Below are 25,037 nucleotides of genomic sequence, written 5' to 3'. Positions count from 1 at the left end.
TGTATTCCTGACGTAGAATAGATCTCCACAATGGTTCTGGTGCAGAAAACTCTCTTTATTATCATTTAAGATAACTCTAGAAAGTTTTAAACTGCTGAGGATGAATATTCCCATAATGGGGTTGACTAGTAGAATTCTTCCTGTGTTATTTCTTGCTTTGAACACTGAAAGAAATCTATAAGTGCCAGAGGTATAGTTTCAACTTGGCAGGGGGATTATTGCGGTCTGGGCAATTTTGAAGACTTATCATTCTATTAACGAGAATCGATAAGTTGATTTTGTCAGAAGTGTAATTTTAACATGACAACTGAAATATTACGATCAGGGCAATTTTGAGGACTTATCGCTCTATTAACGAGAATCGATAAGTTGATTTTGTCAGAGGTGTAATTTTAACGTGACAACTGGAATATTGCGATCAGGGCAATTTTGAGGACTTATCGCTCTATTGACGGGAATTGATAAGTTGGTTTTGTCAGAGGTGTAATTTTAACATAACAACTGTGGGGGAAGGATATTATAGCGTCTCACTGGGGAGAACTGCTAAGTGTTTTACCATCGGAGCGATGAATTGTGATACTTGTCATTTGAACAAGGTTTTGGGGAATTTTGTTAACCCGCTGAAAACAGGTTATTTATTGCTCTGCTAAGGAGAGCTAATAAATTGACAATGAGTTGGGGACTTATCATTCTATTAATGAGAATTGATAAGTGGATTCTGGGGTGTAGTATTAACCCAATGAGAATTTAGATTCTGCTGAAGAGATACAGAGGTTTTGACTAACACTCTGTTGAGAGGGCTCATGACTTTGAGGAAAAAATGTCGTGTTTGAAGACACAAGTGTAAATTCTTTATTTAGAAGAATTGCAACGCTGAGGTGACCTTCGCGTTTGATGTTTGAAACGCGAGGTTCGGGCCTTCGTGACGCTAGCCTGAGCTTTGCACTTGGGAAATTTGAACGCGGCTATGAACTTCGCGTTTTGGAGATGGTTGGGATTCACTCCTAGAATCTCATGCCATCTTAACAGCTTGATGGCTGTTATAAATAGACCTGAATGGTCACGTCAAAAGTCAATTGACTTTCAAAACTTTCGGCTATTTCCAAGAACGAGAACTCTCGTTTGACTACGGCGAGATCTCCGACGAGCTTCGTCTCCCTCATTCAAAGGAACTTCCTCCTCCGACGAGCTTCGTCTCCCTCGTTCAAAGGAATTACCTCCGACCTACTGCATCGATGGCGCCTCGGAGAATGGGTTCGAACTCCAAGAAAGTCGCTGAGGCGACTTCCGACATGCCGTCGGCTGAGAACGCCGGCGGTGTTCTTGTTCGTGCGGGAACCTTGCCGTCGACATCGCCTCTGCAGGGGCCTCCCTGTCGTGGTGAGTGCTGACTGAAATAACTTGCCTTGGCAAGTTCTCTGAAAACCCTAGATGGGTTCTTGATAACGAGGAAGATGACTCGTTTTAACTCAATGAAAACGCGGGGTTGGGATCCCATGTGGGTCTCGACCCTCGCGTTCAAGTTTTTCAACACGAGGTTGACTCTCGCGTTTGAGGCTTCTGACGCGAGATTCGACCTTCGCGTTGGAGATTTCTGACGTGAGGTTCTGACTATGTCTTTATGCCAATAGCTTGCTTCTAGCTGCTAACTTCTACTTTTGATTGTGCAGTGCTTCTCCTAAACGTGCCGCTTTCACAAGAGCACCATTTCGGATATATTGGTGGACCTGACCCGAATGAATTATTCAGTCTTCAGAACAGGATTCCATTGTGTACTTTTCCTGATTCGGAAAGAGCGGAAATGATTAAATTCCCTCAATGCTCTACTCTCAGGATTTTGATAACTGACTTGGACTTGGAGACCCCTGTCGGCCGTGCCCAGTTTCCTAAACCAGCGTTCATATTTGGAGATCGCATACCAGCTAATGATCATCTCACATGTATGGAAGACTCAAAGCTGCTGCGGAGAGTTGATAATCGCTTTTTATTTCTCCCTAGCATGAAGAGGATGTACCCTCTCTCCTACTTTCTGAATGTGAGCTGCCGTCGGGGCTTGACCTTCGACATAGTAAAAGAGAAGGAGAATGTGTCGCTTGGATTTGGTCGGCGAGCTCGTACACAAATCGGAGGGCAACTAAAGGGGTTAAGACCTGGTTTGTTTGAGAAGAAGGAGCTGGTTCAGGAGATGCCACGTCCAGCGAACATCTTTATTCGCCAATTCCTTGCAACTCAGGGTGAATTCTCTACCCAGACGTTCAGATCTCCTGGATGGATCTGTTCCGGAGAAGGAGGTTGGTGGACCCGTATGGTTGACTTTGTTCTTGAAGAGCTTAAGGACTCGCTCACTCAATCGGGTCTCACAATTCCGGTGTTAGCTACACGACAGGGAGTCGTGCAGAGTCTTCATAATTTCTTTACTTTCTGGGAATTGATGTGCCACTTCCACATATGTGCCCAAGTCTTTGGGATGCGTGGAGGGGGCATTATGCATACCACATGGGCAGACTACCTCTTTCAAAACTTAAACCGGAAAGATGTAGCCGTATCCCGTGTCGCAGTTGTCTCACTTAAGGACGCCAAGGCTCGGATTAAGGCTCCTGGTGCTACCTATAAGACAGAGCATGCAGAGGATGATTTTGAAGCTGGTGCCGAGTTTGAAAGTTTTCACTACCAAGCCACAGTTCCTATCTCTGACACGGCTCTACTTGCAGGCTTCTTCATGATTTGGTTGAAGCGGTGTTTGGTACCGTCAAGACCAATAGAAGCAATATTAGCTGAGGTTGTGTACCCAGCTGTTTTGCTAGCGCATGGGAGACCTGTGAGTCTCCTTACTGCTATGGTTGGCTGTATCCAGAACGGCCTGAGGGTATTGACTTCAGAACTTCCCAGTGCTTCGGGAGTCAAAGCTGCTAAGAAGAAAGCTGGGAAAGCTCCTCAACCACGTGTACCAATGCCGTATACATATTTAGTGGCCTGGTTCGTGTTGCATTGCCCTTCATTGATGAAGGGAGTGCATGAGGGGGATGATGCTTATACTCCCTTCGTACAGAGATTGGAGTCGGCCACGTGGACTAGTTCTTATATAGTCAGGGCTCGACAGCTTCTATCCCGAGAAGATAATTACCGGGTTTTCTGCTGTGCTCCTAACTTTGACGGAGCTGATGTGGAGGATGCTCGCTTCATGGATTTGCTTTTTGAAGGCTCGTCTTCTTTGGAAGAGGGTACATTCAGCTGGCTTCTTATGATCAGGTTGGGCTACCTGGTCTATCGCTCGCGGGAGAAGTGCATAATCGAGCCTTACATGCCTTCACGGTTCGCCAGACAGTTTGGGTATGACCAACTCTATGTTGGTAATCCTAACCCGGCGTTAGCTCAGATTGGGAATTTATACGAAGGAGCTCGCGCATGGTACTTTTTCTCCGCCGGGGGAACCCATGCGCAATTCACTTTACCCAACTCACCCCGGCTGTTCTACTGTTATGGATTTCCGCCAGTGGTTTGCCGAAGCTTCTCAGATTCCGGAATATGACGTTTATACTTCATGTATAAACGAGATTCGGGAATTGTATCGTTCACGGAGTGGTTCTGCGAGTACTCGTCTACCAGGGATGGAAGAGTACCTATCTTTTGAACAGGAAGCGACCGGAGCCGTTGAAGCTCCTAAGGACTTGTCCACCATAGAACCTTCTGAAGAAGAGGTTCCTACGGGAATTGAAGAGGGAAAGCCAATTGATGATTCTCCCGAAGAAAAGATAACTGAGGAGATTCCTGCAGAAGAGCCCGTTCCTACACCTCGTTCTTTAAGATCGGGTAAGAAAGCTCTTTCTGCTGCTGAGCAAGGTGAGTATGACAGGAGAATTCGCAAGCGGGTACCTGTCATGGCCAAAAATTCCAAAAAGACCAAATTAATGGGGGACGCGATGAAGTCTGCGCTCGTTGAGCGTTTAATTGACGGAGAGGACGAAATGCCCCAATCGATTCCTTCGATTCCTGAGGACGATAGAGCTGGAGAGGGCCCTTCTTCTGAAGTTGCTCCAACACCTGTTTAGGACGAACATACGGGTTTAATCTATCCAACCCTTCCTCCTCCATGCTCGCGGGCTCTGAAGAAATCGATTAATGAACTGGAACGTTGGATGCAAACAATTATTAATATTGTCAGTGTTGAGGGGGCTTCTATTGAAGACTGTGAATCTATCTTGAGCCAATGTTTGGACGACATCAAGGCTAAAGGGGATGCATCCTGGACTGAGCACTGCCAAGGGGGAATCACTCTTTTGATGACAGAATTAGCAGTTTTCAGGGAGCTACAGCGCACCAATCTAGACTCTGAAGTGGAGCCGGTTCTTTCCTTGGCGATAATCTCGAGGGCGCATCACCCAGGGAATCTTCACAAGGACCTATCTGATAAAAAGGCCCGCATATCAGCTTTAAGGAAGCGGCACTCTGCAACATATGCTAAAATCAAAGGTGTTGCTTCTGATATCTGTGGTATCGAAGAGACTATCGCTCGATTAGAGGCCGAGTTGGACCAGAAGAAAGCCCAATTGGCCTACTATGAGGATGTCAGAAAAGAGCTTGAGCATCAAAGTGGCCAAATTTATACGAAATTTTGCCGTACACTCCACGCAGCTGAGCAGACTCGTAAGGACATTGTTGCTACTCTTCCTATTGAAGCAGAACTCAGAAAGGAGATCGAGGAACAAGTTCGAGCGGCTCACCGGGAGAAACTCTCTGCCTTCAAGTCTAGGCTAAAAACCCTCAAGTTAATGAAGCCTGATGTTTAGCTCTTGACCTGTTTTTGATTAAGGAATTTTGTATCTTTTTCATTTTGTGTTTGGATTAACCACATCGAATGAAAATGATATCACTTTTGCTCTTTATCGTCTCTTTTTATTGAAATCTGGTTCAAGACAATAGAAAATAATGCAAATGTTATCGAAATTCCCTTTATCATTTATTCAGAATAATTCCATCAAATTACAATCGTCAGAGGTGTAGTGTTAACATGACGAAATACAAGATAGAATTACACTATGAATAGGCAACCCCCAGCCTGATTTGGTTGGGGTTTAGGGGGCTACATGATTTACGGGAAGTATCTCTTGAGAAACTTCCCATTAATTGGCATCATGAGCCTGTCTCCTTCTTGATTGATGAGGCGGTATGCTCCGTTCGAATAGACTGATTCTATTACGAAGGGCCCTTCCCATTTAGGATTGAACTTCCCTTTGGTTTTGTGTGTCATCACCATGGGTCGTCTGTTGGCTAAAACTAAATCGCCTTTCTTGAAAATCCGTTCCTTAACCTTTTTGTTGTAGGCTTTGGAAATCCGGGATTGATATAACTTGATCTGTTGCTGAGCTTGAAGTCGTTTGTCGTCTAAGGCTTCAAGTTCTTGCAGACGTCGTTGATACTTTTCTTCTTCTGTTAGTCCAGTTGTGATAGCGACTCTCAGAGAAGGAATCTGGATTTCCAATGACAATACAGCCTCGCAGCTGTATACCAAAGAAAAAGGTGTGGCTCTTGTAGAGGTCCTTACCGTGGTGCGGTAAGCCCACAGACATTCACCCAGTCTTTTATCCCAATCGCGCCGGCTTTTAGAAACAAACTTTTTGAGAAGCTTCACTATGGTTTTGTTAAAAGCTTCTGCAAGACCATTTGCTGGTGGATAATATGCCGTGGATGCAACATTTTGGATTCTAAATTTGTCACAGAATCTCTGAAACCCAATGCTGACGAATTGTGTCCCGTTGTCATGAACTATTCGCCTCGGGACTCCAAAACGGTAGACAACGTGATGCTTGATGAACTTGATTACGTTTGAAGTCTTGACTTCTTTCAACGGGATTGCCTCCGTCCATTTGGAGAAATAGTCGGTTACGGCTAGAATGAACCGGTGTCCCTTGGACGTCGGAGGGGAAATCGGTCCGACGATATCCATACCCCACATTTGGAATGGCCAAGTCGCCGATGTGGGGTGTAAGTTTCTTGGTGCTTGGTGGATGAAATCCCCATGATTTGGCACGCGTGACAACGTTTAGCATAGTCAACCGCGTCTGAAAACATCTTCGGCCAATAATAGCCGATTCGTCGTAGGCGATCTCCTAACTTAGCTCCAGGCTGATGAGCTCCGCACATTCCGCCGTGAGCTTCCTTGAGGGCCTCTTTTGCTTCTTTCCGGGAGAGACATCGAAGCAAAACTCCATCATGCGATTTACGATACAGGACTTGAGAGACTGCGTCGTAATAGAATCGGAGGGCCTTTCGTTTGATAGAGGCCGCTTCCTTAGGATCTTCTGGCAGAATTCCATATACGGCATAGTCGATGTACGGGAATCGCCAATCCCTGGATTCAAACTCCATAGAGGTTGTACAGACTTCTCCTGACAGTGTCTCGTCTGAGTTTTCTTCTGCAGGAATTTTAGAAAAGTATAGTTTCCGTCCCGCGACTGGAATCGTTGTTTCAGTCTTCGGTGGCAATGCTAATGAGGTTGCCAAGGAGGCTAGAGCATCTGCATAAGCATTCTGAGCTCGTGGTATATATACGATGAAGAAACCTTCGAACTTTTGAGCTTGCTCTAGCACTGCGAGGTAGTACGGGATCAAATCCTCATGACGAACTTCGTATTCTCCTCGGACCTGATTAACGATGAGTTGGGAGTCACCGTAAGCCTCAAGGTGTCGAACATTGAGTTCTTCAGCAAATTGCATTCCCAATAGCAGAGCATTATACTCGGCTACGTTGTTAGTGCAAGGTTCGATTAAGGAGAATCCTCTAGGAATTACATGGCCGTTCGAAGAGATTAATACTACTCCTACTCCCGCGGTGATTGCTCCATGAGGATTTGCTCTGGATGCACCGTCGAAGAATAACTTCCACACTTGCGTAGCTTCTTGAGTAGCGCAAGCTTCGGCGACTTCGTCAGGTAATTCTTCATACAACTTAGATGCTCCCGATACTGGATGATCGGCTAAGAAGTCGGCCAGTGCTTGACCCTTGACCGCCTTTTGGGGCATGAACTGCATGTCGTATTGCGACAAGAGAATGGCCCATTTTGCAAGCCGGCAATTCAGAGATGATGGTTTCGTCATTAGTACTCTTAAGGGATTCACCTTAGAGATGACCTGAATTGTCTATCCAACTAGGTAATGTCGCATCTTTTGAATGGCGAATACCAAGGCGAGACATTCCTTTTCGACCGGATTGTACCGGTATTCGGCTCCCATCATAGTCCTGCTCAGGTAATAGATGGCTTGCTCTTGACCCTGATCGTTGTTCTGGGCCAACAAAGCTCCAAGGGAATGGTCCATAGCTCTCACATACAACAGGAATGGTTTTCCTGATATTAGGGCCACGAGAACTAGTGGCTGAGTAAGATATCTTTTAATCTCCTCAAATGCTTTTTGACATTCTGCATCCCAAACAAAGGATACTCCTTTCTTCATGAGCTTGGAAAAAGGTTGGCAGCGCCCTGAAAGATTTGATATGAATCTTCGAATGTAGGCCAGTCTGCCTTGCAAACCTCTGAGCTCTTTGAGATTCTTCGGAGGTGGCATGTCTTGGATGGCACGCACTTTCTCTGGATCAAGGGAGATTCCCTTGGAAGTAACGATAAATCCCAGGAATTTTCCACTTGAAACTCCGAGAAACGATTTCGTCGGATTCATCTTCAGCTGATGGGCTCGCATGATCTCGGACATTGTCTTCAGATCTGCGAGGTGATCATCTTTACATTGACTCTTTACTGCTATATGATCAACGTAGCATTCGATCTTCTTCCGAAGGTGCTCGTGAAAGATCGTGTTCATTGCACGTTGATAAGTTGCACCTGTATTCTTCAGGCCGAAGGGCATCACTGTGTAGCAATATACCCCCAGCGGTGTTCTAAAAGCAATATGCTTTTCGTCGTCCGGGTGCATCTTGATCTGATTGTACCCGGAGAACCCGTCCATGAAAGACATCCTTTCATACCCGCAGGTGTTGTCAATCATAACATCCGTGATAGGAAGCGGGAATTCGTCTTTCAGACAAGCGGCATTGAGATCGCGGAAATCGATGCATATCCGGACCTTACCATTCTTCTTGGGAACTAGAACAATGTTGGCCACCCAGTCTGGGTGCTGCTCTTCCCTAACAAAACCTGAGTCTATAAGCTTTTTAACTTCTGACTCAATTGATTCCATGATCTCTGGACGAAACCTGCGTTGTTGTTGTTTAACGGGTTTTACATCCGGATCGATGTTGAGACGGTGCATGGCCACCTTCGGGTCAAGACCAGGCATATCTTCATAATTCCAAGCGAAGACATCTATATCGATTAACTCTTCGTCACCCCCTGCGTCTTCATCTGGATGACTAGTTGAAACCATGTTCACAGTCAGGTTTTTAAAGAAAGGTCCAACACTGACGTCGGACTCGTATGAAGATGTTCCAGATGAATGGTCGTGACGCAGGTAATTACTGATTTTGTTTTTTGAAGCAGGGGGAGGTGTAACGTAACCCACGCCTCTTCCGGTTTTTTGATAATAATCCGGAGGTTTTCCTTCAGGAGTGAGAGACATTCGGATCGGGGTTCGTCTTCCTTTCCCGAAGTTCAAGCCCTATTTCTCATTAAAGTTATACCCCATTCGTTTCATTAAGTATATAGAATTGGGTTCGTGGTAATGGAATTGGGGAACTCCGTCGTCTTCCTCTGAACTTGCTCGTTTGAGTTGTTCGGGTTTGACTTTACCAAAACAGATCGGTTTCTGCCCTTTCCTTTTGGATGGGACTTTGAAGAAAGCCTTCTGTGCGTCCTCCACTTCTTCATCTGAAGCGAAGGATGACTGAATTGGCAAGGCGAGCGACGCCTCTGTGCACAGTATGTGCCATGGGTTGGTACCTGCACTAGAATCATTCTCTATTCGTTCATTTTTAGGAGAGACATCAGACAAGTACGCTAAAATGAAATCTTCATTAATGCACCACTCGCCCTCACTCGGTACATCATTATTACTCTCACCCTGACCCATTACATCAAAATTTAATTCCCAAGGACAATCTTCATCGGGATCTTGCTCGATGTTAGCCTCATTACCGCTGTCTACATCTTCTTTCTCTTATGATTCCAAATAGAAGACGGAGTCGGTATGGAAGTTTTCCACCCCTCGGAAGGGGTATTTTTTTGCAATCAAGGTTCGGACTTCGCCCTCGTCATTGGCGTACTTCATGACCTGATGCAAAGTAGATGGGACAATGCGGTTTGCATGTATCCATGGTCGTCCTAGCAAAAGATTGTAGGACGTGTCTGCATCTATGATGTAGCATGCTACTTCAGACTTAAGATCTCCGATCTGGCATCTGAGCACGATATGCAGGGTAGACTCCTCGCCGCTTGCAGACATTGTAGACACGTTTGATCATCAGAGGCTTCGGGAGCCGGGGTGACTTGGGTGATGAAGCTCTCTGTATTCTTCAGGGCTTCAATCAGAGCTTCCTTGGTAGTTTTGGATAACCTTAGGAGCTCATATAAAGTAATCCTGGCCGGTATGTTGGCCAGCTGCGCCATGACGTTGAATTGGAAGGGAGCGCTCGACTCTCCAGTTTCCTGGTGGAGATTTCTGTGGAATCGGAGCTCCTTCTGTTTTCCTTTGTCTACTGGCTTTTTCGGAACAGAACCCCCAGCGTCTTGGGGCTGTTCCTCGGCCTCTGGAGCGTTCTGGCCATAATCTCTCAGGTAAGCTTTTCCTGACCGAGTGCCAGGATTGCCTTCTGGGTATGCTGCTAGAACAATCCTCTCCTCTTCTGAATCAGTAAGAGGCTTGAGGTGGTCATCATCTTCAGCAATGGAGGGGCTAATCATGTTGGAAGACTTAGCCTTGCCTCCTTTCTTTTTGGACGAAGTGTTCGTCCATTGTTGATCTCCTAGTAGATCAGGGTGGACCCACATGATTTCCCCTTTTTGGGTAGTGAGAGGCACTAACCCCCTGTCTTTCTGACTATGTGGGTCAACATTCTTCAGGTGCATTTCTCCCTTGTGAATGGAGACGACGCCGTTCGCAATTACCACCGGGGGAAAGTCACCGAATTGAACCGCTATCATATTAGTTGATACGGTCTTCTGCTCCGGCTTCAAGGTGAGTACATTAGCATTCACCAAATTCTGCAAGATGTCTTTAAAGACATAGTACTTTTTGGTAGGATGTCCAAGGAATCTGTGATAACGACAATAGTTGGGGTCATCCACTTTCCCTGCTTCATCCGGCTTTCTGATCTCAGGTAATTGCAGCTTGTTGTTCTTTCGAAGCAATTGGAATAATGTATCCACGTGCTCCTCTTTGAACGAATACTGCTTGGGCACTCTTTGCTGATTTGGCGCCTTGCCTTGCTTATTCGGCGGTGGTACTCGCGTGTAGTCGGCTGCCAAAGTCTCCTTTCCCTTAGACCGCTGGGCATTTTGCTGATTGCGTTGCTGCTGCGGCTTGGGTTGTGGCACTTCTTCAGCTTTGACTCGTGCCACTATCTCTTCAGCTTATTCTCCTTGTGAAACTAGTTGTTTCCAGGAGCGACATTCTGCCACCCCCATTTGAGCAAGGAGCTGGGTCTGCAGGTTGTGCCTGCAAGTTTCAACCAGAGTTGATTGGGTCATACCTGAGGGGCATCGTAATGCCATGCTTCGGAATCTCTCCACATAGGCCTTGATGGACTCTCCTTTGCTTTGCTTAGTGGCGAGAAGAGTTGGGACTGAGACCTCCGTATCGTCCTCAAAGAACCTGGCCAAGAATAGCCTTTCCAGGTCTACCCATTTCTGGATAGATCCAGCAGGCAGCTTCATGAACCATTCGAAAGCGACACCTTTAAGAGTGCCGATAAACAAGTACGTCAGGATGGCGTCGTTTGCTACCACATCCCCAGTTTGGGACTTGAAGTAGTAGATGTGCTAATTTGGCGTCAGGATGGCGTCGTTTGCTACCACATCCCCAGTTTGGGACTTGAAGTAGTAGATGTGCTAATTTGGCGACCCTGTGCCATCAAACGGTTATAAGGTAGGGGCCTTAAATTTCGGTGGGTAGGGAGCTGTATCCCACTCAGCAGGGTAAGGCCGCACTACTCCCTCTTCGCGGAGCTCGCTTCAGTTGGCGATTGCATTGATGCGAGCTTCCAGTTCATCCACCTTGGTAGATTGAGGGTGCAGTTCTTTCTCCATCTCTCTCTCACTTTTGGAAGAGGATCCTAGGTGGTGAGTCTCACGATCCGAATGTTCGGTCGCTTTTTGTTTTCCCTTTGAAGTAGTCCTCCGGGAAGATTCAGGTTTTTGGCCTTTTTCGGCAAGGAGCTGGGCCAACATATCCTTTAACTGGAGAAGTGTCTCCTGCTGTGCCTGGAGCATGACATGATGTTCGTCCACTCTTTTGGCTATGTCTTTATGGTTCCCTGTCGTGTAAGCGGAGACCTCCCGTGCTCCGACAGAGCTTGAAGATTGAGATTCGGCTATTGTCGAATGTTCATCACTTGTTGCAATGCCCTTGGCTAACTTTTGATAGTTAACCAGATGAATAGCTCCTGTCCGAGTCCGAGTATTCTGATATACTCCTTCGAACTGGTCACAAATTTCTCGGACAGTCGGGGATGACTCTCTTGCGACTCATCGGAGTCAGTATGCGAAGCTTTCCCTTGGCCGATCATATTGATAGTGACCTGAGGGTATTCCGCTTTAGCTGTCTTCTTTCTGTAGCGGCGTTGTCGTTTGGCAGGCCTAATGACGTTCGTCAACCTGTCGAATACGGACTGTCGTGGTGTGGATGCACAACAAGGGCATTCTGACAGGACTGCTGAAATCAGCCTCTCACATTGACATGAGTGAACTGCTTGTATTGTTGGTTTTCCTCTCGACAACAATTCCCGCAGGTCGGAAACTTGGGAGGAAACTTTCCCCGGGCTTGGAGGTGGAGATGGAACCCCCTGCCCTTGGGTAGGTAAAATTGGTTCTCGTTGAATGTGGATTTTGAAGCCACACTGATTCTTCTGAACTTGGCGGACCTCTTGAAGATCGCGTTCTTGAAGGATAACGCGAGGGTCGCGTTTAGCTTTGAAAACATTAGGCCGAGGCCTACGTTTAAATGATGAAACTGACCCCTGAGGGTCATGTTTAGGTTGAACGCGCCCCTGAGGGTCGCGTTTATGTTGAACGCGCCCCTGAGGGTCGCGTTTAGGTTGAACGCTCCCCTGAGGGTCGCGTTTAGGTTGAACGCTCCCCTAAAGGTCGCGTTTAGGTTGAACGCTCCCCTGAAGGTCACGTTTAGGTTGAACGCTCCCCTGAAGGTCGCGTTTAGGTTGAACGCTCCCCTGAAGGTCGCGTTTAATTGGTGAAACAGACTCCTGAGAGTCATGTTCTATTGGAACGCACCCCTGGGGGTCGCGTTTGGTTTTGGCAGCTCTCCTCTGAGGGCTGCGTTTTGAAGAAACAACGTGCCATTCAGGGTCGCGTTTCAGCTGTATAAGCTGAGGCTCATAGTTGGGCTCGTTGCCACGAAGTGAGCGTTCTCCTTTGGGAACGCTAGCCTCGGTTGGATTTTCAGAAACGCGATCTTCGCGTTGGGCCAACAGTCGGCTTTCACATAGATGTGCTCGTCGTATGGATCTTCTCCGTCGGCGAGCGGCGTTCTTCTTGGCTTGTTTCAAAGCCTTAGCAGCAGCGTCGTTGAAGCTTATGGAACTCGTTTCCTCCAGAGGCCGTTTGTGGCCCAAAGAACGTCTTGCTGACGCGGATGTGAGATCTTCCGCCAGCAGAGCCAGTTTGAGTTCTTGGCCGAAGGAGAGGGCTTTCCTCGGCACTTCGACAACAGAATTGACCTTCTTGGAGGTCTCGCGGACATCGTGCTTAGCCTTGGGGCTAAGCGATCCTGAGGATAAGGCTTCCTCGTACTTAGCTTGATCAAACTCTATGACGAGAGTTTCTACTACGAAGAGGGCTCGTCAGAGGCGACGCCAACGCCGCTGTATGTAGGAAAAATTGTAATGAAAAGAATAAAGAAAATGGACTTGTATTTCTTTGATTCCGATTACAACTTGATTACAAAAGAGAAGAGAACGAATTTGATTCTCTCCTTTGTTTAAAACTGGGTTCTTCTCGGTAGCGATGGAATGCCTCCTTCGATTGCTCGCGTCGAATTTGCTCTCTGTTGACGATCCGACCGTCTCTTATCTCGTGGGAACGATGAACTTCTGTGGAAAGTTTGATGTTTAACTCTGAATGAGTTTAAGAACTCTGAACGAGTTAGAACTCTGTGAATAGAGTTGTTAGAACCGAAAATTCGGTTAATGATCAAGCCGTTATTCTGTTGTTGAAGAATCCTCTCAGATTTGATCTTCTGAGCATGATTCAAAAATCCTATCTCCAAGGATTTCCCTGCTGCTGTTGAATCGCCAAACCTGAGTGGTTGAGATCTTCCAAATCCGATCTTTGCTAACTCTTCTCTTTTCAAAGAGCCAGCCGTCAGCCCTTATCTGTTTTAGAACTGAAAAATCTCCAACCTGTACGGTTTAGATCTTTAGAATCCAACCTGTGTGGTTCAGATGCCAAAAATCCAACCTGTGCGGTTCAGATTGAGACGCGGGGGTCGGCGTTGGTTGAACCCCTACGAATGCGAGGGTCACTCACGTTTGGCCTGTGGCTTGGAAACGCGGGGGTTGCCTGCATTTCCAGAGTTGTAACGCGGGGATGACATCCGCGTTTCAGAAGGAGCTTTTTGACTTGTAACTTCTTCTGTGAAGCGTTGCGAGGACCGTTGTTCAGTAATCCTGGCTTTAGCTGTTGTAGGGTATGAAAGTCGTCAGATTGTAACTTTCACCGTAGATTGTGAAGACTGCTGAATAGAGTTTTCATCAGTTGTCGGAAGTGTCGTTGGATTGTAACTCTTCTCGATCTATGTGAAAAGTCCTCTATTTGCCGCTTTCGATTGTCGACCCGAAAGCTATTTGATTGTAGCTTTCATTGTGAGAGCTTGACGGGAATCAACATCCATAGTGTTTTGAAAATGAATATTTGCCCACAACTCTCTACCAAGCAACTCACCAACTTTCGATTGTCGGCGCGAAAGCTATTTGATTGTAGCTTTTGTTGTAGGAACTTGACGGGAATCAACATCCATAGTGTCTTTAGATGGATATTTACCCACAGCTCTCTACCAAGCAACTCACCAACTAAGTCCAACCTTTCATTTCTAAAATCATTACACTGCTCATCAGCATCTCCAATAATTGCTAATATAATATTAGTCGTGCTGTTGTCGCAGCCATCAAGATCAATCATCTCAGAAATAAGGTCGTGTTTGTGGCGATTGTGGAGTTGCGGATGCAGTGATTAGAAAGTCGTCTGATTGTGACTTCCCTTGTCGGAGCTTGATAGGGGTCAGCTATTCATTGTGATTTTTAGACAGCCTACAGGGTTCATAATCAACAAAGAGACATCATGATAAAAGATGAACATACTAAATCAAGTACTAGGTCTTTACTAATAGATCAAGTCAAAGCATACAATGATAAAGATCATCGGCCCGAACGCAATCGGCGACTGAGAATGTGAAGTTCCAACCTAGAGAGCCTGTCTACATAACCCTGCTCAAGCTCAGCGTGCAGATCAGCTCGGATAGAATCTTCAGAACTGCTCAAGATCTCCGTGGCTTCAGCTTTTAGCTTCATTAATCTCTCCAGCGTAGATCCTAGTTTCTCAAGTATCTGTCCGCAAGAACTCTCTAAACCAGCCAGCTCATCTGCAATGATAGCACCAGACTCCTCAAAATACTTCAGGGCCTTCTTCAACCTGGCTACCTCCTCACGGTTGGAGTCTAAAGAACTGAGTAACTCAGCTCTATCTGTATCCTTCCTCGCAAGACTAGCCATCATCTACGCTATAGAACTCTCATGTGACTGAAGCTCGCTACCAATAGAAGATCTGAGGTCATGCCACTGTGTCAGTCTATGCTCCAACTGAGAAGATACGAAGGAAGAAACCCCACTAGCCTTCAGCTACTCTAACTCTTGGAATTCACACTCCAGAACAACAAAGTCGACAGTGAGAGAATTAGCTAGTTCAGGATATCCCTCCTCTCTAATCATCGTCATGTGCCGAGCAAGGGAACGCCTGAACTGGTCGAAGCAATATCCCTGATTAAGAAGTTTCTCGATCATTCTGTCAAAAAAGTTGACGAAATAACCAAGATCCACTCGGAAAATGTCTCTGCTAGGATCAGGATCGGCTAAAAGGGACAGAACACGCTCATATGGAGACGGTGAAGACCCTACAAGTAATGGCGCAGAAGGGTAAGAGACTCTAGACTATAGTGGGGAAATTCAGAGCGAATTACGAGCGTACCAATACCAACAGAGGTCCCTTCAGTTTGATGTCCTGTACTAGGCTCCGTCAATCTAATCTCAGCAGGCTCAGGAATGATAGCAGGCATGATCGTCAACAGTATATCAACTCCTCTGGGTAATTCTGTAATGCTTGTTGGGTTTGGAGAAGATACACCACCGCTAGGTAAACTAGGGATGCTAGGAATTATAGTCGTATCAGTCATAACGGTTGGTCCTATGATTACAATTCTTTATTAGTCAAATAAAAATTTTGGCAAAAGAAAAAGAATGACGATGACGGAGATTATATGCATACCTGCAGATCCATCACCCTTAGCTAAACTAGGGATGCTAGGAATCGTAGTCATATCAGTCATGATGGTTGGTCCTATGATTACAATTCTTTATTAGTCAAATAAAAATTTTGGCAAAAGAAAAAGAATGACAATGATGGAGATTATATGCATACCTGCAGATCCATCACCTTCAACTAAACTAGGGATGCCAAAAATCATAGTCGTATCAGTCCCAATGGCTGGTCCTACGATTAGAATTCTCTATCAGTCAAATAGAGGTTTCGACAAATGAAGATAATTACAATGTCAGAAATTAGACGCATACCTACATCTATCAGTCAAATAGAGGTTTCGACAAATGAAGATAATTACAATGTCAGAAATTAGACGCATACCTACAGATGAACCACCCTCAAAGGATGGTCCTGCAGCCTCTCTGGTGGCCTGCTCCGCCAACATCTCAACTAGTAATCTAGTGTCGGATCCCGAGAAACTCGGTGCTGAGACGTACATGTGTTCGTTGAATCCCCCAAGACCCATATCATGAAAAGTCTCGTCCTCAACTGGCCTCTCTAGCGTGATACCTGCATAAGAGTTTAAGTGCTGGATATATACAAAAAAAAAGAGGGGGAAGAGAAAGGAACTCTGATTTACCTGCAGTAGCGGTAAAAGGCTCTTCTGCCCCAATATTTGTGTCCGCGTTCTTTAATTTGTCAAGAAGAGAACGAAGCACGGAAGTGATTAAAGGGGGAACAAATTTCAAATTGCCTAACTCCTTTAACTCCTGCTCGAATAGTGTATTACTGATGTTAGATATACCTGAGCATATGATCCTCGGCTCAACGCTATCAGCCTGCTCAGCATCTCTGTTTGCTTCAACATCTGTAGGCTCATCGCGAATGGCATCACACATTTGCTGCACAAAGCTCGAGCCATCCAAACGGCCAGGATCAGAGAATACAAAGTCATGCGGAAGTTCACCTCCGCCATGGCTTCCTAAAACACGGAACATGATTAGGTTCAAGATTTTACCAGAGGAGCACTATTTTAAAATCATGAAAATAGCTGAGCATTACCTTCTTCCCTATTAGTAATTATGATACCTCGTGACTCTACATCGCAGGCGCACTAACCAAGATGTGACTTATGAGCGGTGTTCTTCCGCTTTGGAGGACAACCCTTTACAGGACCAACATATCGCTCATGCGTAAATTTAGTACACATCTCAACATGTGCGGAAGCCTCAGCGCAGGTCACGATCTTGTGTAACGAAAAATGAGAGGCTCATGCTCGTCAGCCGTCCTACCTGGAGTGACAAGAGTCATCTTGTTAGGAAAAGTAAATAAAACCTTTCGTTCTGGCTTTGGGAGAGCCGGTTGAGATCTATAGCGTTGAGACCAATGAAGAAATGCCAGATCTATCAACTCTAAAAAAAAGAGTCTGACAGACCTATCTCAGATTCTTCCTCGTTAACTCCAACGTCGGTGTCCCTAAACTCTTCTTCAGAAGTCTTATCCTCATCATCAATAGGAAGCAACTCCTCATCATCCTCCATCTAGTCTTTGCTCGAATGGGAAGTTTTGGCAGGTTTCTTCCGCCGCTTCTTCGAAAGCTCAGTCTTACGAGTAGCCTTGATAATAGTTTGAACCAAGTGCTCAGCCTCCAACTCTAAGAGGCTCTTCACATCTAGAAACTCGTTGGCAGAAAAGAGCCACTTGCAGCTGAGGAAAGTAAGCAACGGCTTGTGCTTGGATGAAGGAAGAGCGAAATAGGCTCCAGTACAACCCATCATAGTCCAAAGCCATGCTCGGACGCTGTTAATAAGGCCCCCCTCGGTCCTCAAACCCTGGCTCGGGTTCCCAACATATAGTTGGTCATAACCAAACTGGCGAGCGAAGCGGCACGGAAGATAAGGCTCTATATGGCAACGACCCTTCACACGAAGGACGAGATATCCAACGCAGATGTTCACCAACCAACGGAAGCAACCAGCGTCAAGAGAAGTCTGACCAGCCCTTGGTTTCTTCTCATCAATCAACACATTGTCATAGCGGCTCGAGAAGCAAGGGAAACACTTGAAGAACTCCCAGCTCTTACGAACTTTAAGCTCCTGCTGGACATCAGTGAATGTCTTCCCAAACCACTTGCTCTTTTCTAGCAACTGCACAAAAGGAACAGAGGCATCAATAGCACTAGGCGCCGACATCAAATCAGGGCGGTGAAGAACAAGCTACGCCATCAGGTATGTATACAGAAGCTCGACCTTTATAGAAAGAAACTCGGTTGATGGTTCAGAACCCACATGTGTAAGACCATCGACCAAATACCTAAGCCCATAATGAATGCCGGTAACCATCGTCGGAAGCAGAGAAAGCTCCTTCTCGTAAGCTAGCTGGACGGCAGGGAGAAGGACCTCAATAGGTAAGGCAACAGAAAAATGATATGGAACGACACACTTTTTCAACCAGAGGGCGAGATAGCCCGTCAGCAGAGTCCTGGGCCGAATGGACTTCTGAGCGTGACAAAGGAATATTGCTAACTCACAAATAACCTTGCCCGAACTGCTCTCCAAATGCTGGAATAAATAATCAGCGAACTGCTTCAAACTGATCTGCCTCTTCCTCTTCGCCAGAGGACTCACTTTGATTAGGGATGTATAATAATGACATGTAAGGTCCCAAAGCGTATCATACATACCGGGAGAATCTTTCTTCAGCCACTCTAATTACAAGTTCAAGGAAAAGTACTCCTGATACGGACGGTCTCCCATCGGAAGACTAGAAACTTTGTGCATCTCATAAAGAGCTAACCCTAACTCTCCACTGCAGGTCAAGAAAGTGTTACTGTCAGGAATGTACGTCTCCAATAATGCTAGGAAGTGGCGACTACTAACCGGGAATCCATACATGGTGGCTCATATGGGCGCATACAACCCACTGCTTCTCAGATTACTCTCCAATGCCCCAAGACATAACTGGTCATACGAGTCCACCACTTTTTGGGTGATGAATAGGCCTAACCAAAACATCTGAACTCTGCCAGAGGTAACTTCCTCCCAAGCTTGGCCAAACGATTCCTCACAGTAGGGGCGGCTACTGACACCTCGTCTGGTAGCGCAGTATCAAGGCCCAGAATCCCTGGTCGAAGGCCGCGAATATAATTATATCCATCAGAACCTGGGGTCTTATGATGGGAGATAAATCCACACTAAACTCGGTCACGGTCATCTGTAAGATTCCAAGACATTTGTCACCGCACAGCCTGCGTCTCCAAATGAGCGAGAGAATGCTGACGGGGAATAGAATGGATGTATAGAAGGAGTCCTTCATCATTATTAAACCAGTGCTCGTCATCAAGGATCAGCTTAGCCGGATCCTCGACATGGTCTCCAAATAAATAACCAGGCTTTTCTAAAGCCTGAGTAGAAATAGAGTCTTCAGTAAGGATGGCATCGGTAATCAGTTGGCGCAATGTACGGCGGCCCCCATCTCGTATCAGGCGGCAGAACTCCTCGGAACGAATCTCACCAAACTGAGGGGAAGGACCGATGGCTTGTCTATCAACAACAGAGGCAAAACTCTCTCTACCATAACCACTAGTAGCATGAGGAGGAAGGTTGTTCGCAGGGAACTCAACTGCAGCAAAACAAACGTGGAATCAGAAAATTATTCATGAATTATACAATGATTGAATTCATCTCACAAACTAGCGAGATAGAGTCGTTCATTAAGTGATTGGCGAGATGATTTTGAGTATCCTACACTGGAAGAACGCTATGCATCATCACGTAAGCAACGTGATAATGTACCTAGACCCACATAGTGTAATACGATACGAAATCGCCCCAATATGCCGGAAGATGTGAATTGGCCAAGAAAAACACATCTATTTGAAACCTCGATCCCCGTAAAGGAGGACATTGGTTCTTCCCGAATGACCCACGAAGGGGTCAAACCAGGGCATGTTAGAACCACAAATCATCCTGAAACCTCAATCCCCGCGAAGGAGGACATCGGTTCTTCCCGGATGACCCGCGAAGGGGTCAAACGAGGATACAGAAGGCATAAAAGCACACAACAGGAGCCTCCCTCGCTATGCTAAGAAGAGGAACGACTCCTATGAAATCATGGTCGGCGCGGAGACATGGTTAACCTACAACGAAAATCAACGAATCAGGTATAATCATAAATACAAATACCCGAAAATTAAAAGGGAAATTATGAACTTTAACTAAAATCCTATAAATAGAATAGGATTTTATAGTTAAAATCTAATTAAACCTATGAGTTTTATGCATGCAAACAATGGGTTCGAATTGCATTTAAAACCCACATGATCAACTTTTGCGTGAAATAACCAAAATACCACTCATGTTCAAAGTTAAATTTTAGCCACGAACGCATTTGAATTTGACCATGATCGAGGAAAGAAAATCATTATCCTCAATATCTCACAATTTCAGCCCTAAAATTTCAGCCATTTTGCAAACAAGTCCCTCAACCAATTTAGACCATTTTTTGCAAATAAACCCCTCAACAATTGGTGGTCTTTTAGCATGAAAAACCCCTCGAAGTTTGGCCAAATGGGCATGAAATTTCATTCCCAAAATTTCAGTCCATTTTTGCATAAAAGCCCCTCAAAATTTCAGTCCACTTTTGCACAAAAACCCCTCAAAATTTCAGCCCTAACTTTTTTGCATAAAACCCCTCAAAATTCGGCCATCTTCAAAACCCACCTTCAAGATTCATTCTTTTCCACAAAACCTAACTCATGAAAGCAAAAAGGTACCATCTTTGCATACAAATTTATGGCATACCCTCATTATGAGCATAAAGTTTCAATCTTTCTTTTAAAAAAAAGAGAGTTCTTGAAGAGAAGCTTACCCAAATCAAGAGATTGAAAACCCAACTCCAAAGATCAAGTCTTGATCTTGAGATTGCAATGAACCCTAGACTTGAAAGGGGATGATTTTAGGCCAAGGAGAAGTTAAAAAAATCTGAATTTCTTTGGAGAGTTGAGAGGCTTTAAAGGCAAGTGTTTTGATAGATTTAGAGTTCTTGAAGAAAACGAAGTGGAGTTTTTGGATGAGAGGAGGAAGAAGGAGTTTGAGAGGGAATAGAATTCTATTTCAAATTTTGGGAAAGAGGGGGAAAAGTACAATCACAAGAGAACAAATAAAAAAAGAGGGGGGGGTGCCTCGGCCATTAGGCCGAAACACCCTAGGGTGTCTCGGCACAAAAGTCAACGCCGGGCGATTCGAAACCCTAGGTTAACACTAGTCAACGCGTAACCCTAGGTTAATGCAAGTCAACACGTTGTGATGAAAAAGTCAACGTCAGGCAATTTGAAACCCTAGGTTAACGCCGGTCAACGTGTAACCCTAGGTCAACGCCAGTCAACATGTTGCGATAAAAAATCAACGCTGGGCGATTCGAAACCCTAGGTTAACGCCGGTCAATGCGTAACCCTAGGTCAACACCAGTCAACGCGTTATGATGAAAAAGTCAACACTGGGCAATTCGAAACCCTAGGTTAACACCGGTCAACGCATAACCCTAGGTCAACGCCAGTCAACACGTTACGATAAAAGTCAACACTAGGCGATCTGAAACCCTAGGTTAATGTCGGTCAACGCGTCACCCTAGGTCAATGCTAGTCAACACGTTGTGATGAAAAAGTTAACGTTGGGCAATTCGAAACCCTAGGTTAACGCCGGTCAACGCGTAACCCTAGGTTAATGTCAGTCAACGCGTTACGATAAAAATCAACGCCGAGCGATCCGAAACCCTAGGTTAACGCCGGTTAATGCATAACCCTAGGTCAACGGCAGTCAATGCATTGCGATGAAAAGTCAACGCCGAGCGATTCGAAATCCTAGGTTAACACCGGTCAACGCATAACCCTAGGCCAATGCCAGTCAACGCGTTGTGATAAAAAGTCAACGTCGGGTAATCTGAAGCCTTAAAGTCAATACCAGTTAGTACATTATGATGGAGATAGTCAGTTCTATGTCAACTTGATGACACGAGCTAAAATCAACTTACCAGTTTTGATTCAAGACTTCGACGACGACCAGACGATAAACGCAGCACTGGGAGAACTTCAACTATTTGTCAAAATATCGAATAGACTAAAAATCGAAGGAGTTAAGAATCAAAGCTAACTACAAGTCCTTTTACACCGACTGAAGGTTGGACCGATCATATCCAAAGTATTTCAGGCATCAAAGCTAACTACAAGTCCTTTTACACCGACTGAAGGTTGGACCGATCATATCCAAAGTATTTCAGGCTCATCTATAAAAGAAACGAGACTGAAACACTTTGGAGGGGGTATCTATAGGCGTCAAAAATTACCTATAGGTCCCCGCACACGGATCGAGAGAGTGAAAAGATTATGAACATCACTATTCAAGTCATAGAAACTCATTTGACAATGACAAACACATGGAGTGAGTTGACGGACCATACAAAGCAACGGAACAATAGAATAACAGAAACACGAGCTGATCGAGAGCCCCGCGTCGCTTAAGAAAGGTGAAGCACCCATCGTATCCCATTTATTCCACATGTGATTCAACCATGGGAGCTTATAGATCTCCTCATTAGCTTTCCAACGCATCTTGAACCACGTAATTCTAAGTTCAGACAATGAAGATACGGTAGAAACAGTAAAAACCGCAAAACCATGTCCAGGCCAAAGTTTGGCCAAGACACCAAATTGTGTCTCGGCCAATGCTTGGCCGAGACACCCACGGGTGTCCGCAGACCCAAAAATCTGGTTTTGATAGTTTGAAGTTTTTTCGATCCTTAACTACCTGGATTTATACCAACTGATCTGAATCTATCCAAGAACGTGGTTAAGTGGTTACAACTGAGGATAAGAGGGAATCAGCCGTTTTTATCCGAAAACAGGGGTCCTGAAGCCTATAAATACAGCCCCAGGGCCTTCATTTTTTCAGATCTGGAATTCTCGAGTGTTGGCGAAGACCTGCCAGACTGAAGACTGAAGGTGCATGAATTTTAGAACAGAGGAGGAGATTGATCGAGTTCTTCAGCGCAGGAAAGAAGAGATCGTTAGATCTGCAGTTCCCGTGTTCATCTCTTAAGATTATCCCGTTGCGGTAATTTTAAGAAAAGTAATTATCTCGCTATTACCAAGATAAGTGCTTCGGCTTCTTGATTCCTTCGCGAATCAACGAAGCTTAGGATCTGATCTGATCGTCTGGTGGTCCACGGATATTAACGTCCCCATCACCGGCCAAGAACCCACGCAAGCAAGAGACGATAAACAAATCTTGTGTTTATTTTCAAGAGAGTTGTAATTTTTTTTTACTTTTGTTATTTGAATTCATTATAAACGACTAAAGTTATAATGAAATCAATAATGAAGGAAACTTTTGAAGAAAACACCATCGATGAAACATCTTCAATTCTGAACTTTCCGCAAAATTTGATGAAGGTGTTGCTTACAAACTGAGGACCATTGTCATATATAATTCATCTCCGAACTCCATATCGATAGTTGATATGATGTTTGATGAACCTAACAACGTTTCTAGTCTTTACTTCTTTTAACGGAACTGCTTCAGCCCACTTTGAGAAATAATCGGTGATCGCCAAGATGAAACGGTCACCTTTTACTGATGGTGGGAAAATAGACCAACGATGTCCATCCACTATGTCTCGAATGGCCATGAAGTGGCTGATGGGTGTAGGTGTTCCAGGGGTTGATGCATATAATTTGCGTGTATTTGACATGCGTGGCACCGTCGGGCGTAGTTATTCGCATCCTTGACCATGGTTGGCCAATAATATCCCATTCTTCTAAGACGATCACAAAGCTTGGGACCGGGTTGATGTGCACCACAAGTTCCATCATGAGCTTCTTTGATAGCTTCTTTTGCTTCTTTTGTTGAGAGGCATCTAAGTAGCAACTCATCGTACGCGCGACGATACAATGTTTGGGTTGTTGAGTTGTAATAAAATCTCAGTGCCCTTCGTCAAACCGAGCCTCTTTCTTTTGTATCTTGCTGTAAGATACCATGCACGACATAATTGATAATAGGCAATCGCCAATCTCGAGGTTCAAGTTCAATTTTGGCCGCATGCACCTCTTTGATATCCAAAGCGCATTTTGGTACAAAAAGTTGGTGAGTTTTAATAGTAACCCATTGTTCTGTGTCGGGAGGTTGCGCCAAAGATACTGCTAATGCTACCAATGCATCTACATATACATTTTAGAGACGTGGAATGTATTCGATGAAAAATTCTTCGAACGAGCCTGCCATCTTGATGGCCATTTTATGATGCGGTATTAAGTTGTAGGGTTAGCTGTCAAAAGATCACAAATCGCCTGTCCTTTGACTGACTTCTGTTATTTGAAGTACAAATCATATTAGGACAGAAGTAGGGGCTATTTTGCTAATCTCCAATTCATAGAGGTCGGTTGTGTCATGAATACCCGAACTGGGTTATCGTTTGAAATGACATAGATTGTCTGTCCAACAAGATAATGTCGCGTCTTTTGGATGATGAATACCAAAGCGAGACATTCTTTCTCAATCATTGGATACCGAGATTCAGCACCTATTAAAGTTTGGCTTAAGTAATAGACAGACTGTTTGTAACCGTTGTAATCGTCTTGTGCGAGCAAAGCACTTAACGAGTGGTTCATCGCTTTAATATAGATCAAGAATAGTTTACCTGACTTCGGTGCTATGAGAACAGGAGGATTCGCTAGATATGCTTTGATATCTTCGAATGCCTTTTGACACCGTCATCCTAAATGAACGACACACCCTTCTTGGTAAGTTTGGAAAATGGTTGACATTTCCCGGATAGATTCGAGATGAAACGACAAATATAGGCTAGCCGCCCTTGCAATCCTCTAAGTTCTTTAAGGTTTCTCGGGGGTTGCAACTCGTTTATTGCATTCACTTTGTCGGGGTCAATACGGATACCCTTCGTGGTGACGATGAATCTGTTAGACCCTAGAGGGGGGGTGATTAGGGTCTTATGCTAATCTAATCCGATTAAATGCCAATTAAAACTAATTAACAAATATATTCTTGCAAGATAGATATACAAAGAGTTATGTGCAAGAATATGCAATATACACAAGGTGATATATCCTATATGATGGAAATATATGCAAGGATATATAAACAATAAGATATATCCTAACAAAGAGATATAGACAATGTATGTGCAAGGATATAAAACTAACAAGAGGGGTAAACAAATTAACTACAAATGTGATAGGGCAAAATGATCAACAAGCAATACACAATGGCGATGTAAGATATGAATATGAAAACAAGTGCGCCAATGCAATCACAAACAAAGGATATGTTTACGAGGTTCAGTCCCCACGACCTACGTCCCCGCTCCTCACCTCGAGGA

Source organism: Asparagus officinalis, chromosome 1 (genome assembly GCF_001876935.1).
Source record: "Asparagus officinalis chromosome 1, Aspof.V1, whole genome shotgun sequence".
Lineage (NCBI taxonomy): Eukaryota > Viridiplantae > Streptophyta > Magnoliopsida > Asparagales > Asparagaceae > Asparagus > Asparagus officinalis.
The sequence above is the reverse complement of the archived record's forward strand: the minus strand, read 5'-3'. Positions refer to the sequence as shown.